The sequence below is a fragment of the Drosophila novamexicana genome, unplaced genomic scaffold (genome assembly GCF_003285875.2).
Source record: "Drosophila novamexicana strain 15010-1031.04,08,12 unplaced genomic scaffold, DnovRS2.1 tig00004560-arrow-pilon, whole genome shotgun sequence".
Classification (NCBI taxonomy): Eukaryota; Metazoa; Arthropoda; class Insecta; order Diptera; family Drosophilidae; genus Drosophila; species Drosophila novamexicana.
The window spans coordinates 2308556-2325164 of record NW_020825054.1 but is presented as its reverse complement, the minus strand read 5'-3'; the positions used below and the strand labels follow the sequence as shown (position 1 = coordinate 2325164).

At 35.6% G+C, this 16609-nt stretch overlaps 1 protein-coding gene across 2 annotated transcripts in view; it reads right to left on the bottom strand.

The window, feature by feature from the left end:
* Positions 1-16609, bottom strand: part of LOC115770647 (putative transcription factor capicua) — a 58268-nt gene that overhangs the window by 20343 nt on the left and 21316 nt on the right. The window contains exon 3 of one of the 2 annotated variants that reach the window (XM_030716009.1): positions 6981-7032. The exons of the other annotated variant lie outside the window; for it this stretch is intronic. The gene's annotated coding sequence lies outside the window, so the exon portion shown is untranslated. The remainder of the gene's footprint in view (positions 1-6980; positions 7033-16609) is intronic. 2 annotated transcript variants of the gene reach the window in all.

Here is a 16609-nt window from a genome sequence, read left to right as displayed (position 1 = left end):
CAACAAAAATGGCAGCGGGAGCAGCAGCACTAGACGAGAGCGCAAGAGTGGGGCAGACAATAGCGGGCACCAGAGAGCGAGAGCAAGAGCGAACGCTCAGTTGGCATGCGAATTTGTGTGCTGTGATTTTTATGTTGTTGCCAACTCGTCAGGAGTCTTCCCATTCTCTATAATAGCGACAACAACAACAACCGCCGCAACAAAACTCGTTGTCATTCAAAGCATAGCAAAATGTAAAAACTGCAAGCGCAGCATCATCAAGTGAGAGTGAGTTGGCCGCAAATGTTTCTGGTGAGCGGAACGGGGAGATCTTTTGCGGGTGCCGACCCACACCACATACACCCTACAGCATCATAGCGCACCCCACACTTGAAAAAAAGCGACAACAGCAACGCCGCTCATTTGCGTAGAGTAAATGCAAACAAGTCGTGCGTTGTTCGTCCCATACGAGTCACACACACACACCCACGCGCACGCATGAATGCAATTCGCGCCAGAGGCAGAGAGATATAGAGAGAGAGAAAGAGAGAGAGAAAGAAAGAGAGAGAGCGCGAGAGAGAGAGAGCGAGAGAGGGGAGAGAGAAAGAACTTACATTGGCGCGTGTAACAGCAGACTTAAACACAGTGCCGCGTAAAAAAGTGAGTACAATTCGAATTCAATTAGGTGAAAAAACAAAATTCAGTTCGTTTTTGAAGCAATATTGTGCACGCCTAAAATTTTGTGAAACCATTAGAATTTTTTAGTTTTTAGTTTTCCACAGCATTAGCAATGAATAATGTGATGCAAATATGTGTACACATTTTATTTGCCATCAGTGTAGGTCAGCTCGTTCCCTGTGAGCATGCAGTTTTGTTATTGCTGCTGCACCAGCCTTTACTCATTTTTAGCTTTTTGCCTTTGCATGGCGTAAATTATTCGTATGCGCTGTGTTTGAGCTTGCGTTGTTTTTGTTGTTATTGCCAAGTGTGGGGTGCACTGGTAAAAAAAAAAAGAAAAAGAAGAATGAAGACTGCAGAAGAGGCGCGGTGCGGATTAGGGCAGCAGATTGGGGGTCGCACTGCACAATCCGTGTGCACTAAAAGAATAAGTATGTGTGCAAGTATGCACATGTGTGCGAGTTATTTCATCTGTGTGTTGGTTTGCTGCCTGCCTGGCAACGAGCAGTGCGAGAAAATGTTAAGCAAAAATCGACGACAAGGAATATGGTCGAATGAAAACGTACGAGAAGTATCAAGGCCCTTGCAAGGGTTGTGTAGGGACAATGGCGATGGTATTAGATGTGCGGCGCACTTTTTTGATTGCAATGGACAAATATGAGATGACTGAACAGAAAATGCAAAAAAAAAAGACAAAACAAAAATGCTATAGAGATACCCTGTTCTGCTTTTCTCATCTGCATATAAAAATATATTCATATGGCAAGTTTAAGGAGAGAACAACTAGTTAGTATTTATTGGATCTTGCATCGCTTGCCATTTTTTTCAAACATTGTACAGAAAAAGCCGGCACAGTAGCTTTTCTGTGAACAGGCAAACATTAACGGTAGTCTACTCACATAATCGCTGCGTCTTGCTTACTATTATTACAGCAACGGACAGCAATAACATGCTCAGCTCTTCGCTGAAGTGGCGAGCGCTTCTTCGAAGCTGCGCCGCGACTGTTATTCGCATTGTTGACTTGTTCCTTTTGCTGTTGCCGTTCGTTGTTCTAATTGGCTTTAATGCCTTTCGATTAATTAGCGGCGATGCTGCTTAAATTGATGCGCACACACTAATTAAAATTGTTGTCCTAGCAACTCAAACAGCACTCGAGCTATTACGCTTAAATGGCTGCAACTTGGCTATGGATCATTGGAGCTCACTTATGTATGTGTTTGTGTGGGGGTTCAATGATAATGAATGAAAAGTGTAATGAATATACAGGTGCTTTGTCATATACACCTAACCCCGCTTAATTGCCTGCATTGGGACCAAACAGTTGACCGTTAACAGAAATGCTGAAATGCCGAAATTCTAGGCAAACATTTGGTTTGGTTTTCTTATCAAAATTGATTTCATTTATTTCTTTTTAACTTACATAATATTTAAAAATGTATTCAGTGAATAATCTACGCATCCAATGGATTAAAGGGTATAATGTATTTGTGCAAATGTATGTAATGTAACAGGCAGAAGGAAGCATCTCCGACCCTATAAAGTATATATATTCTTGATCAGCATTAACAATTGAGTCTATCTAGCCATGTCCGTCCGTCCGTATTTAGCTGTAGGTCCTCCTAGTCCATGCGATAATCGAGTTTGTTTCCTATATTCGATAACTTGCCCCGTTTCCAAGTAATCGATCAAAATCTATATCGAAATCCTGTTTTTTGAGCAATTTTGGTAAATAATAAGAGCTAGCGTCACTAAACTTGACATGTAGCTTCTAGAATATTATATATATTGGCATTTGGGGTTGGAAGAAGAGGGTTCAGGGTTCAGTCGGGAGCTCCCGACTTATTTTTAGATAATGTGGCGATGATCTATTGGCTGAATTATGACCGTAGTATTATTTGGTAGATATTCTACGAGTATCTATTTAAATACATCAGTGAGGTCAGATAGATGAGCAAAGCTTATTACGTTGTTTAAGTAGGCTTTAACTCAAGTGCAAAATCGTGTTATAATGCACTCATTAAAATCCAGTCTATTGGACAGGGTTTAATCAGCAAAAAAAAAGGTTAAGGATGCGTTCAATATTGGCTTTGTGTCTTGGCATTGGCTTTACGTTTTTCTCGTTCGGGTATCCGTTTCCAATACGGCCTATTCTCATCTGCTTTAATAACATGTGTGGGATGATTCCTTCATTATGTTTTTTTTTTTTTGGATATTTCCTAGCAGTCTCCTCGTCTATACTGGTCCCCTCTCCCTTAAGCTAAACGTGATGTGGCCTCTTCGCTCAAACCAACTTTTGCTAGATGTAAATGTTTATATAGACAGAGACTCTGTCTGATTGAGCATTTTGATAGAGTTCTTTTGCCTTTTCTATGATAGCTGTTTGAATATCCACATTCTCAGTAATCTTTTTGCAGTTTTTTCTGTTCAAATAAACACTTATCTTTTGTTTATTAACAATTTTATTTCTTACCCCAAATTTAACCAAATTCATTGAATTTAGCATCCCATTTACTTTCTTGCCAGCCTGCAGACTCCTTAAAACATTAATTTTTACATATTTTCTTTTACATTTTTTTGTGGTGGCATTTTTGCTGTTTATCAAATAGTATTTCTGGTATTTGAAAAGGTATTTTTGATGCACTAATGAATAAGGCCGTTAAGTGAATCTGTTAACAAACCGCCGATGAGGGTGGAATAGGGTATCTCAAGTAAATGAATATAAACAGAATATGAATATAAAATATAAAGCGGGAGCCACTCTCTTTTATTTAAATACAAGTTCATTCAAATTTCTGATAAAAACAATTTAAGAACAAAAGATTAATTACTCTCTATATGTATGGATCTCAACACAGTAGCATTAAAAGCATTAAAATACAAACAAAAATGCTTCGAAAGCGTTGCAAAATGTATTAAAATGTTGCAAAGTCCATGACGATGCAAAATGCGAACAGTCAGAATATCAGACGCTATGTGTACATCCGTACATATGTATGTATGTATGTACATATATAAAGTAAAGAGAGACAGCGAAAAGGGAGAAACGTTTTGCGTGCAAAAATATGGCGCATCAAATTTGCATTAAATCATTTCATTTGCCCCAAACAGAAACGTCAAACGGTAGCCAAAGCCAAAGAGCCGAACAACAATGTGGAATGTGTTGCAAATTTCAATGCAATGTGCCCACGACGATGAGTCGAAAGAGTAAATGCGAGACTGAGTTAAGCGAAAAAGTATAAAAATAAACAAAACAGAATGCGCTCGACAAGAATAAACAGAGTTGAGGCTTTGCTTTTGCTTTTGACTGCTCTGTTGACGCGTTCCAGCTACTGTTATGGATGCTGGCGCTGGTTACTGAGCGCGCGTCTCTGCCGCCGCTGGCGTCGACGCGACGTTGACGTTTGTCAATAGCTGAGTTCACGAAGCACAACTGGAGCTGAGCTTAAGTTGGAAAGATAGTGTGAGAGGAGACAAAAATAAAATGTATTTGTGGGCAACAGTAACAGCAACAACAACAGCATAAAACGATTGCAGCCAATGTCCAAGTTTAGCGCAGCAGTCGTTGTTGTTGTTGTTGTTGTTGTGGTCGCTACTTTGCTACTTTTCTGTTGATGAAATTGATTTTAAATAGGACAAAACTAGGATTAGTTTTCAATTGCCAAGAGAGACAGCGAACTATAAGCATAAAATAGTTGAGATGGCGTTTCAACAAATCAATTGTTTGTAGTCATAATCTTGCGGTGAGTGAAAACGTGCCCAACTCTCAGTTGCGTTAATCTCTCTAAATCACAAACAGTCTGAGCAGAGCTGCTAAATAAGTTATCGATGATTATCGATAGGCGATGCAACAAAAACCGATAGATATAAAAAAGAGAATCAATGAAGAAAATCAATTTGCCGTTGCCAATTCGAATCGTTTAGTTATAATGACATACTCGGACTTTTCTAACGGCTTAATTACAAACTAAACACATAAATTTAAAATGTAAATTGTTCTTAACCACAAATTGATTGTGCAAGCTGCTGACACCCAAGAAATTTCCCAGCCATATTTAATGGGTTAGTTAGGGAAAGTGTAGACGGGGCACCATTATTATCTACCTATAATTGGGTTAATTTTAAATCGATAGTTAAAGGACAACTAAAGCTGCATCAGCTCCAGTTCCAAATTATATAGTTCAATATGATAAGAATATCAACCAAATGGCAAAGAACAATGAAATGAAAACAGATGGCAACCCTGCCCCGGGCAGCGTTGCATTTTCGCACTACTTATGCAAGGCAAAGAAACATTAAATATTTATAAAATACAAAAAAAAAAACAACACACAATCGCTGAGTTTATTTAGTTGTTTTTTTATACCATTTTTTGTATATATTTTTTTTGTTGTTATTTCTTCTCTTTATACGACATGCAAATTGCATTTAATTGAGCTCTAAATGCAAATTTCTGGCGCTGCTGTGTTTTGATTTCATTGTTATAAGCGCGTGCGGTTTAAATGAATGTGCACCAGCATGCGGGTATTTATTTATTTTTTACTTTTCTCCATTTTATTTCCTCTCTAATATTTTTCAGAATGCATCATGTAGTCTATGCGTCTATATGAACAAGCGAACAGAGCGACGGGTGGATAAATGGATGGATGGATGAATGGATGACTGGATGACTGGATGGTAGATGCCATATGGATAACTAACCGAGCGAACATACTCGAGAGTATTTATTGTTGAAATCGATTTAGAACTGGAATCGCACTTAAATTGCAAAGTGCAAATAGTGTCGGGATTATAGGAGATTTGGTCGACTGAGAAAAAACAGAATCAAAACAAATTAACTTGAAATTTATTTATTAAATATTTAGTTTCCCGACCAAGACTACTTTTAAGAAATCTATAGAACATTTACATTTGTATGCGGTCCATAGATCTTATGTTTAATAATCAAACTGCAAACCGAACAGACCTTTAAGGTGGTTCGGTTTACGTTTTCCGCCCTAATTTAGATATTCACCTCAATGAATCTAGGTTACGGTTCCAACTTTTGTTTGACACATACATATAACACCTTTATTCGATTACTAACTCTTTATAATAATAATAATATTTTCAAAAATATTTAAGACAATTATGAGATTAGAAGAGGAACCACTTGCCTAAGGCAAAGCCGTATTGTTTACTTTATTAACATATAAGAGTCTTGTGCTATGAATTTGAGAACACTTTAATTTTATTTAATAGAAAATCTCTATATTTCCAGTTACGTTATTTGTATATTGTTTGCTCAGTCAGCTTTATTTTGTGCAAATCCGTCCGTATATAGGAATATCTTGTTGTGTCCACTTTTTATATGCTAGCACGATGCTGAGTTGGGCCTGTCTCTTTTGTATATCCCAGATGTCCAAGAGCATTTGCATAAAATAGACTTGCGTTTTTTCTTTTTTTTGTTGTTGTTAGCAAATTAGACAAACAAATTGCAAACAGGATGGTTCTGGACCAATTTACCCTAGGGGCCTGTCAACGGGAGGGCAACTTGTCAGCTGCCCGGCTTAACAGATTTTGCATTGTCTGCTTTAGTTTTTTTTTATTTTTTATTTTGCTTTTAGCTTCACTGAAACATCCTATAATTGGATTGACTTATTTAATTGAGGCACGCCACGCTCAACAGCCTATAAACTTTTCTCTGCTGCCCACTGATCAGGTTGGGGATGCATATGTTTTAATTTACGCCCCAATAAAAAATCAATAAGCCCCACAATCAAAATTGGACACAAGCCACTGGCACGCCCCCGCATTGGGTCACGGCTTAACTTTATTATCAACTGTGTCTAACAATGCTAATGATGCCCCAAGTAAAAGTTGCCTCAAAGTCTTCCAAATTGTCGAAGGCCCAGAGTTGTGTGTATCGGTGAATATGAGCGTGGGCCGCAAAGCTTGTAAAATTATAAGTTAGTTAATGCCAACCAACCACTTTTGGTTGGAAAACAAAAGGAATAGAATTAAATTTAAGCGATAGGATAAGGATAGGTAACATAATAGTAATTTTTTTTTGCCACAGAAGCATATTTCTAGGAGTGTATTTTATTTCTTTCACATTCGAGCTTATTTGGAAATTCGCACATAATTAGGAAACACTATAAAGCAAAATATTTAGAAGATTTCGAGTTTCCAGAACCAAAGGAATGCAAGATGTGTATAAAATTTGCATATTCAAATAAATTCTTTTTTAATTTAAGCACAAGTACTTTGTAGGTACAGGTAGCTAGGAGGTAGCCTGTGGCCAGGTCCGCTTTTATTATATATTAATATATTATGATACAACTTACCCAAAACTTCACATATAAAGAAAGGAAGATAGTCAATTGAATATGCACATGACTAAAAAACAAAAACAAAATAAGTAAAGAGCTGATTAGAAAAATAAGAGAAGGATGAATTAAATGAGAAAAAGGGGAGAGAAAAGCAGAGAGAGAGAGAGAGGGAGAGAGAGAGCAAGGGCGAGAATGCTTGTAAATAGAGTGAATATGAGCAGAACTAAGTTTATAAGATTGTCAACCAAACAAAGCTTGAAAATCTGTACTTCATGAAAATCGTATAGAAGGGCATTTTTTAAGTAAGTAAACTTTGATTGAAAGATCCTTACCCTTACAATAATTTAATAACATTTGGCATAGATTGCTTTAAAATGAGCTTTGAGTCGATCGGGCTTTATAACATAGCGTTGTCAACTATATCATATAAATGTTGAGAGAGAGAGAGAGAGTTTGAGTTTGACTGACATATATATGCTTTATATAGGTATGGGAAGTTTCCTTATTAACGAAATGTAAACTTATTTCCAAACTACAATCTGATGTGTAAACAGCAAATAATTTGTATTAGTTATGATAAATGGTCATTCACATAAAAGATCTATGCCTTCTTAACAGGTATTTTATTTTGGGCTCGTAACTGGTTGCCTTTGACAAAATATTAATGCGCAATAACCTAAAATATAAATCAAACCCTCTCATCAACAGCGAACAAAATAAAGAGGGTGAAACCTTGCAAGAACCTGCCGCAACATCAAACAACCCACACACACTCACACACACACGCGCTCGCTGCAGATACATTTCCCGCTCACACACTCATATGAAAGTCATGTGACAAAATATATTATAAGGCCTATATATGTAAGTATAAAGCAAAAAAAGGCAAACTTTATATGTATATAACAAAATTGCTGTTGGGTTAGCTTTCAAATGCGAAAAAAAAAGAAAAAGTAATATTTCAATTGGCAAGCTCAACTAATACACATACACACACACACACACGCACAGAAAGAAAAGGGGAATGCGGGCAAAAAAGGTATCTTTAGAATTCTTTCTTAAGTAACCGCATAAAACGCTTACACAGCAGCTGCCTAAGGGGACGAGTGGTGGGTGAGGGGTTTCGGGCTGCAGTAAACTTGAATCCTTGCGCACGGATTAGGGTTCCTCTCGGCCATCGCCGCTGAGGCGTCGTGCAAACTATAACGTCTATAAGTGTCGAAGGCGGGCGGCATCGTATTTGGGGGAATGAACTGTGAGTTACTTTGCACTCTGTTAACATTAGAAAACCGCCCCTCAATTGATTTACATAGAACATCTTGGCACAAAGGAAAATATTATACGAGTATTGCAGCTCGTTAAGTGTAATCGACACGACTGCGAGATATCCATCAATCACAATTTACATTAACACTTTCAATATATAAATGTTTTTTTTATTTTTCTTTTAATTTTTTTTTTTTTAGATCAACAAGCAAGTATTATGCCTAAGATCCCACTGACCTAAACATGTCATTTAACTGTTGTGGAAGAAAAAGAGCTTTTACAGGGTATAAATTCGTACATAAAATAAAAAAGTTATCTTCTGTGAGCCGACATACATTAAAGAAGGTGAGTTGCATAGGTTAAGGAGCTTTGCAAATACTAAAACAGTTTTTAACAATAAAACTTAAAAAATAAGTGTTCTAAACGGAGTTGCTAGGCGAGAAGATACCCTGTACTCAGCAGAAGAGCTGCCGTTATAACCAGTCTAACTTTTTTTTATAAAAAAAGGAAAGTATTGCACTCTTCCCCTCTGACATTCCTAGTTCTTATATTCTCCGAACCAAACATTTATATGCCATGTCATGTCATTTCACATTTTCTTTTCTTCAATATGTGCCTCTTTGTTTTCACAATATATATAAATATATTTTTAAATATATATATATTTAAATTTCAAGTATATAGTTTTCGAATTCTCCGAGAATGACATGCTTATACTGATTAAGATGCCTCCTGCCACATACTTTTTTTTTACCAATTTTCAATTGGTGTTGGGTATACAAACATAAAAGGTAGCAATCGAAGATGTATTGTCTAAAGCGTTACATATTTCGTGACAAAACTATACAAATATCCCCATATAATACATGCAAGTCGCTAGAGCTTTTGCCCATCAGTGAAACGGGAAGTATCAAGGTCTGTCTCCTATTGGTGCTCTGTGCCAGGTCCTTACCCGGATATTAAAGAGTGGGCTTGTCAGGCTAAGACCTGTTGGGCGGAAAAGCTTAATGTGCGGTAACTAGGTTACCAGAATGATTGCCGCAGGGAGCTTGCAAAGCGCCAGTCGCAATTAGCTAAAAATACCATCTAAGATGGGTCCAGATACCCGTGTAAATCTTTACTTTACGCTGTGTATAAAAATAATACAAAAGTAAGTAGAGTAATATGCGAGGTAGCTGGCACGATAATTTACTCAAGTAAACATGTTTTTATTGCGTTTTCTTAATTTAAAAAAATTTCCATAAAATAAACTATTTCCAAAAAATGTATATTTCAAATTTTTAGTTTTAAAGGAGAACAACATTTTATAAAATGAGGAGAATACATTTTGTGAGCCCAAAAAATACTTTATAGATGGAATGCCATTCTACGGGCTTTCAGTATATTTAAATATGTTTATAAATAATATCTTAGCTGAAAGAACTAAGTGTTTCATTTGAGATATCTATAGATTAAAAATTGTATCTTTTCGGGCAAAGGGTATTCAAAAGAAATATACCAAGTTCAATAAACTATTATAATAATCGCGCATATTAAACAAATTGGAAAACATTTGTCGTTTACTTAAAAATTAACCCAGAGGTCACTCTGGGCTATATGTATGTGCTGTTACGAAGTGAACGAGTACTGGAAAGCTGCATGGAAACGACGCTCAAAAGTCAAAATGTGTTTAAGGTAAATAGAAAATCGAAATATAATATCACGCAAATATTTGACACCACTTAGCAAATGCGTGTGCACTTTGTTCGTCTTGTTTTGTCTGAACATTTTTCCCCTATTTTTATTATTATTATTTTATTTTTTTAATGATCTATGGAAGATACTTTACTCATAAGGCTGCGCGAAACGACAAGGAAAACATAAAAACAAATAAATGTTTGTCTGCGTGTGCGTGGTATCTGTGTGTTTTGGTTGATCCAACTCCGGCCGTCAGTTAGTTTGAATTAGGAGACAGCCTTTCCCTGGGGCTTGTCAGTCTATATATTTGACCACAACGGAGTGAGAGGTGGGCAGAAGGTCCCCTCTTTCGCGGCCTGAAGTGCTCTGTTGTTGCCATTTCTGTTTATATAGCCACTAATTGATTGTGGCTTATCTCGATTTTCAGATCGCCGAACGAGGCTCTAAAATACAGTGCTGCTGTAGATTTTTTTGTGATGATGAGATGAAAAAACAAAAAAATAGGTGAGCTAGAATATAATAAACAAGCCGAAGGGGTGAACAGTAAAGTTATTAACAGACAGAAAAGCAGATTGAATACCCTTATGTAAAAATATGTCTATCGATTTTGCAGGAGAATTTTGAAGCTAATTTTGTGAGGTTAGCAGAAGATTGAATATCCTAGCAAAGATATGTCTTACGATTTGACAGGAGAACTGAGAAACCTATTTTTCTGAGTTTGGTGAAGATATCATACAAAAACGATGTTAAAAAGATGTGGCTCCCCCTTTGTGAGGAGCATGTAAGTGCTTAGTTTGTTAAAGATATCCTGACAAACAAAAATAATTCTATTTATTGATAAAATAGCTGTCATAGCTGTCATTCTAATAAAAGACTTTAGAGAAAAAATCGTTTTCATACAAGAACCTAATTCTTGATCGATTATTCCAAAAATAGAGACTAGGTCCCGTAGAAATAGACAGACTGATTAATAAGGCGATACACATTTTATGACAAATTCATATCACCCGCTAAAGCAGTCGACGTGATACATGTTCATAATCAAGTGTAAATACTTATTTTAAGCGCATTGTGTTACACGATTATGAATAGTATTTTTTTATGTACACAAGTTTGCAAATAATTGCGTGGTTTTCATTTTAAATAAAATGTTCTCTGAAGTTTATGAATTATCAAATTAAATCAAAACGTTGGATAAAGAACAGTGTATTTAAACTCGACCACACAGCTTTAGTAAATACTAAAACTAATATTTAAGCTTTGTTTAAAAGAATATACCCTTTTCTGGTATTATATTGATACTGAAACCCATATTTGTTTGGCAGTTATTTCTGACACCTACAAGGTTGCCCTGACTGTGAAAAGATATGTATCTAAAATTGTGGGCGTATAAAATTATGTATTTACGCAAGGCCACTTTATTTTTGGTGCATTGAGGAACCTTTTGTGTGACCCCAGAAACAGACCTAAATAAATAAGCGAGCCCAATGAAAATACGAGGACATATGCACACACATGCTTCCACAAATTCCATGTGGGTTGTACTTTGTGAGGCTTGAGCATTTTCTTTTTTTTTTGACTTTTGAGAATTGTTTGTCCAAACAGAAAAGTGCGAGTAACGAGGATAATGTCAAAGGCACACAGAACCGCAGGCGTAAAGAGGATTGTTAATCATGTATGTAATAATATGCACAGGGACTAAAGCAAATTTGGACACTTGCACACAAAACAGCCCACATTATAATTGTCCATTACTGAACTTGATTTGAGTCACGGCAAGTTTCGATTACTCAAAAGACCTTTATGACATCCCAGAAAAAAAATTGTGAAAACTTGTTCCACACGTAGGTGACTCAGGTGAGTCTCTTCTGTCAGCTATCGGATAAAACCTCAACATCCAAGCGTCGTTTCGATTTCACAATCGGTGGAAATTGAGCAGCCGTTCAAATCGAGTGGGCTGCAAAACGATAAAGCTGTTGAAATTGCTTTACCGCTTTGAATAATTGAATAGGCTTAAGACGGGGATAAAGTTTCCAGCGGATGAAGTAACAGAGAGGACTATTCAGATAATAATTAATATGACTAAGAGCTGAGAGCTTAAGAAGTTTTTTATATTAATAAAATATTATTTTGATTATTATGAGGTGGAAATATGTATTCATTCAGTAAGGAATAGGTTAAGACTGATCGATATAAAACTTTTTTGAAAAACTCTGCTATCGTGCTCAATCGATATTTTTTTAAATTCACTGCCATTAGTGGAAAATGAATGGAAAGCATATAATTTAAGTTAGTCTTAGCGAAGCCTTCTAAAATAAGTTTAAAAATAGTATATTACGTGAAAGAAAAAACGCGAATGTAAAAAAAGAAACAATGTAGTTGTATCCACATAGTTTATAAGACTTACTAATGAAATATGTGTATTAAAGATCAAAACTTTATGTAGGACATTTTCGGATTCTAATAGCTTAAGGCTATTACAAATTTGTTTAAACACAAAAATATATAAACCCTCCTTAAAAAAAAAAAAGCACCCACGCACGCCAAAATAAATAAAAACAACTACTGCTGCGGCTATCAGACCTTGCCTAAAGCCTACGCTTAAAACCCAACAAAGCATTAATTAATTTCATTGAATTTAATTTCTTGTGCTCTCATGGCATTGTGTTAATAGTGTAGATGCCTGGTCCCGCTCCCTCCTAGCCATTGTATACCCTATTGTGGCTGGCGAGTAACAAAATTGTGTGTGTGGGTTGGGTGGCGCGCCTCAACTTTGGCTTGGCTTGACTTAGTCTGGGTTCGGATTGGGTTTGGGTTTGGGTCTGGGTCTGGCTCGTTACCGGTTCATGTGCATGCGTGGGCCGGCCGGTTCATATGTAACATACAACGATGCAATATATGTATGTATATATGTCTTCTCGCTTACCCTGGTTAGCTTGTGCATGTGGTCACATACTATGAACGTAGTAAATGAAAAGTGCAATCACGAAACCCAAGCACGCCGCTGGCAATGCTATAGTAACTGATTAGCTGGGTAAAAAATGTGCATGCGAAAAAATGCAACAGAAAATATTGTTGATGCATGTGAAAAATACAATTAAAAGCCAAAAAAAAAAGTATAAAATAAACGTATATATATATGACTGAAGCAAAAAAACTGAGAAAAAGAATCAACAAAATGTGCACGAAAAATCAAGGTTGCACTTCAGTCACATAAGGAACGTGCCCATCTAGAGCCCCAAAATGCACAAAACTTAAACACGAGAAATATAGATATGAGTAGATATGTTCGGTATTTGACAAATATTTCTTCTAATGAAGAATGGATGCAGCCGTCTTTAAAGCCTTAAAGTCTTCAAACTCCGTTTTTCTAGAAGAACATTTCTGTTTATAAATAACAATTATTTTAAACCTTTTAAATTAATATTCGGTTTTTTCATCAATGTGAAAATTTTTACAACAATCATTATTTCAATAAAGCAAATGTAAATTGTACGCATAAATAAATTAAAAATAGTTTTTAGTACTATGCACCCCTACAAACGCACTTCGATTAGATTAAGTGTAAACTTCAGACTTTCCTATAGAAAATCTTCCAGTCGAGAGTTCTCGACTAAATCATTCTTAAATATATATATTTATTTAAATATATATATATATATATATATATACATACATTCTGTGTTCCATTTATATAAATGAACTGAGGTCTACATTCTAGACAAATAATTGATTAGGTAAGCGTTTTTTGCTTTGCACGATTTTTTTAATCGAAAAAGTTTAATCATCAGCAAATAGTACATGCGACAGAGTATGATGACAATATGCATGGCTTCTTGAAAATCGATTAAGCCGAGTTGTTTACAATTGTTTTTGTTGTACGATTCCGAATTTCCATTTGATAAGATTTTAGATATTAACCCCCATTAAAATATAGTTTTTAGTTTCTTCTACAATTGACTCGATGACAATCTTAGCTAAATCATTAGGAAAATATATATTTCCCGTGGTATCTAATAGCTGTATCCAGTTTAACTTATATTCAAGTGTACCCTAACCAATCCCATCATACTCGAAAAATATAGTTATTAGCAGTTTTTGAAAATAATTAAATAAATCGGTATGATTAAGATATTCATCACAAAAATATTAGTTAATAAACAGCAAAATGCTCAACCCTCACTTTGTTAAGTATTATGCACGAGTAGCTAACCCATGAGCCCATATTGTTTTATTGGTGACAGTCTGGTGTGAATTATTAATTTTTTGTTTTGTGCTTCTTAAGCAGGCCATCAAAACAAACCGCTAAATGCCTTTTAAGAAATATTTTTGTATGTTTTTCCAAGAAATTTGCCAAACAACTTTTGCAGCTTATAATTACAGGCAGTGTTGATTTTAATTCGTATATGTATAAATATTTGTTTGTATACTCTTGTAGAGTGTATTTTAGTTTTGTCATGAAATTTGTGAAACCTACAAGCAGATACCTACGAGCCAATCGACAATATATATTGCTGATCAGTATCCACAGCTGAGTCGATATTTCCACATCCGTCTGTCGAACCACAATATAATATAGCTGACATATGAATACTATCTTGACCAAATTCATGATTTATTTTCTTTCTCTATGTCAAGTTTTATCAACCTCGGACTATTATCGATATAGTATATCAATCTATAGGAATACTTAATAATTCCTTACCAAAGGGTTTCAGTGTCAAAGAAGTATCTCCTCGCATTTCTGCAAGACCGTAAGAGGGTATCATATTCGGTGTGCCGGAGCAAGACTTTTCCTGTATTTTTTTTTTTTTTTGGCGGAGTTTTGCATACTTATAATAAAATAAGACGGCAGCTGTGGCGGTATATTGTGTGCCTGTGTGAAACTTAGCACAGCTCAATTTGGTCAAAATATATTCGACGGGCACAACAAAAACGAAGAGTGTGTAAAGACAATTGTATAACAGTGTATGTATACATAATTTATGTACACAGACACATTCCCATGCACACTCACAGATAAACATGTAAATCAAACATGAACTTTGACTGATGGCGACAAAACGACGCCTTCTTAGATTTGCTATAGTTATCCGCGTTGTGGCTGTGGTAGCCTAATTGAGTGGCGCCAACAATTGGGGAAAGAAATTATTATTATCCGCAACCCCACAAGCTGTTAAAGACGATATTTTTATGATGTGTGCGAATTCTGTTGTATGCTGGTTAGTCAAAAATTAAAATCAAAATCAAAAGCTGCAAGCAAAATAATAACATTTCATTAGAATTCAAAATATGCAGAATGCATTAATAAGCCAAAACAAAAAAAAAATTGTTTACAAATAGCAGCTCAATTGATCAAGTGGGAAATTAACAAAATTTAATGAAGAAATAAATTTAGTTCACGGTAAAAACCGTTCTTTCTTCTTTTAGGATCAAAATGTTATTGCTGAATAACATAAAATAAATAAAAATAAAATGTTTGGTCTTCTGAAAGGTTCGAGATTTCGGTCATGTTGAACAACTCAAATACGATTGATTTACGACGATGTCATGCTTAATGAAAATATTTAATAGAACAGAAAAGCTGATGACAAATAATTGTTTTTGTCTATTTAGATTATTTAATAAGGAATACAATAACCATTTCAAACAGATTGCTTAAGAAATTTCGCTCTTCAACTAGTAAAATATCTATATATAAATTGAAACTAATAGAAACATTTTTCTTATTGTATTCTATATTAACCAAGCTGTTATGCTGAAGCATTTTGGCAAAAAACCTGATTGCCTGATTTTGTAGAGCAACGAATACACGATTATAGGCATTTTTCCGGTATGTGCAAATATTTGCCTTCGCATAAAAAAAAAAAGAAAACAGAAAAAAAATAACAAAAATCGAAACGAAAATATAATGAAAATATTTATGTATTTATTTATTTTCTTTTATCGTTTTGCCTTAATTTGGGAGAGCACGCGGTCGCGGCAATTGGTTCGCATTATTTACGCAGCATTTAAATGTATTAAACAACATTTTTTTTGCTGAAATATGTGTCCGCCAGGTGGGTGGGCGGCCGCTTAGCTTCGCCGGGGCTTGGGGCTTGAGGGCCAGTCCGCGAGTGTTAACGCGTGTGGAGCGTACCAAAAACAGACGTCAAAGAATGGCAAAGTGTGTAAATACTCGTACATGTATATCTATACACACTCTTGGGCACTTGTACACACACATATATCGTCTGAATATATATATTTATGTGTGTATATTTGATATTGAAATGTTGCGTCCAACGATTAGCGCATGAATGAAAAATCACACGAACATTACTCGTACCGAGTGTTTCAGGCATTGGTTCTTCATTATCGAAGGGGTACTTTTATACCCTGCAGTCATTGAAAATGGGTAAAAAGGGTGCTATGTTTTGTTTGTATCGACTCCATAGAGTTGAAATATTCTCGATTAGATATATATCGATCTTGAGATGAAAAGCTACATAATCCAAACTTGGTATATAAGTAGATTAAGAACATTTGTACTCAGATTAATCAGATTCATTTCAACAATTGGAATTTGGTTTAAAGTTAAACTAAATGCATATATTTATAGTCTGGGGTAAGGAGAAAGAGATGCAGTCATTATGTATGTTTATAAGAAAACTAGAATGTTGCCAACGGCAACTTGACGTTCTGTTCAGGGTATCGGCTAG